Below are 1,778 nucleotides of genomic sequence, written 5' to 3' on the forward strand. Positions count from 1 at the left end.
GCGCGCACACACACACACACACACACACACTCACTCACTCACTCACTCACTCATGCATGCACACACACTCACTCACACACCTCCCTAGTTTCAAACACACTTCATCCCTTTGATCTCTCCAATGGATGTTTGATTATTTGAGTCAGTGTAAGTACAATATTTGTGTTTGATAGAGAAAGTTTATGTATTTACATGGAGAAGGGTCAGTATCTCAGTCATAATAATAATAATAATATTAACATTCAAACACTACTACTACTAATAATAATATTAATAAAATACAAACAAAAAAACATACAAACACACATCCTATTAATACATCACATAATACTATTATTTGAACAATTAATACTATTATTTGAATCTGTTTTTCTTCTAACAGATAAACAGATAAACAAACAAACAAATAAATAAATGGTTTAGTATAATAATAATAATAATAATAAACATTAATTTAATTTATTTACTTGTTACACAATGTTCCATGCAATAAGCAGAGCAATGTTCCAAAAAAATGGACATGAACAACCAAAATTAACAAAATAATCTAGGTTTAAGGCCACAAACAGTGTGAATGCAAAGAGAGCTGGTTCTTTTTTCACTTTTTGGTCCACTTAAAGATTTATTAAAGGGTTAGTTCTCCCAAAAATGAAAAATCTGTCATTAATTACTCACCCTCATGTCGTTTCAAACCCGTAAGACCTTCGTTCATCTTCAGAACACAAAGATCCCCCAAGTGTAAAAACACCTTGTTAGGGGCAGTTTTGTCACAGTTTTCTTTTCTCTAAAGCTGTTTCACAGGTAAATCAGTCTGTCATGGACAACAAGCTCCCATAGATCACCCTCCACACTGAGCTCTGACTTCAGATGGCTGAGGGCTCTCCCTCACAATTACCAGGGCACTGAGAGCCAGTGACTTTTAATTAGAAAGACCAATATGCTTTGCTAATTCCCGCTGCCTCAGAACAGGAAGATCAATGAGCCGAGAGGACACGTCGTACAGAGAACCAAAGGTTTGTTCTGGAGAACAGCTCTAGATGTAAGAGCACAGAGAGCTTCGAGCAGCCTCGCACAAGGCTTTTGTGCGAATGTAAGAGAGATTCCCTCAGGAAATGAAACGATGAGGAAAGAAAGCATCTCTGCTGTATTCATATATGCATGGCCATATGGGGACTGTCAGAGAGCGATCTACTGGGCATTCGTCACAACACACCTGCTCCCCTGCACACACACGGCTGCTTGTGTCTGTTTCTGCTTTTACAGGCCCCTTTCATCTCCTTTTCTCAACTACAAAACTCCAGGGTTAAAACATAATGCACTGCTGATCCGGATGACATGGAACAATCTGTTCAGCACAATTCAGCATCACAGTTTAGTGACTAATAACTGTAGTAACCATGCATTCAGAACCTGATCTCCACTGAGACCCTGGGGTCCTAGTTCAGGCCAAGAAGTGTTCACTGCTGCTTTCGCACTTGGTCTGATTGGTTTTTATTTTCTGTTTCTTTTTTAGACAGTTTTTTTTCAGCAAGGATGCACTAAATTGATCAAAATTGACAGTAAATTCATTTATAATGTTACAAAGGATTTCTATTTCAGATAAATGTTGGAAATACAAATGAATGTTTGAAATAAACATTGAATCCTGAAAAAAAAAAATAAAAAAAAATAAATATATATATATATATATATATATATTAGGAGTGTAACGGTACACAAATATGACAGTTCGGTACGTACCTCGGTTTTAACGTCACGGTTCGGTATGATTTCGGTAC

At 36.8% G+C, this 1,778-nt stretch overlaps 1 protein-coding gene across 1 annotated transcript in view; it reads right to left on the bottom strand.

Annotated features, from left to right (window-relative positions):
- The window catches only part of LOC107669681 (utrophin-like), a 252,156-nt gene that overhangs the window by 73,434 nt on the left and 176,944 nt on the right, over window positions 1-1,778 (bottom strand). The window lies entirely within an intron of this gene.

Source organism: Sinocyclocheilus anshuiensis, unplaced genomic scaffold (assembly GCF_001515605.1).
Source record: "Sinocyclocheilus anshuiensis isolate Anshui unplaced genomic scaffold, SAMN03320099.WGS_v1.1 scaffold416, whole genome shotgun sequence".
Lineage (NCBI taxonomy): Eukaryota > Metazoa > Chordata > Actinopteri > Cypriniformes > Cyprinidae > Sinocyclocheilus > Sinocyclocheilus anshuiensis.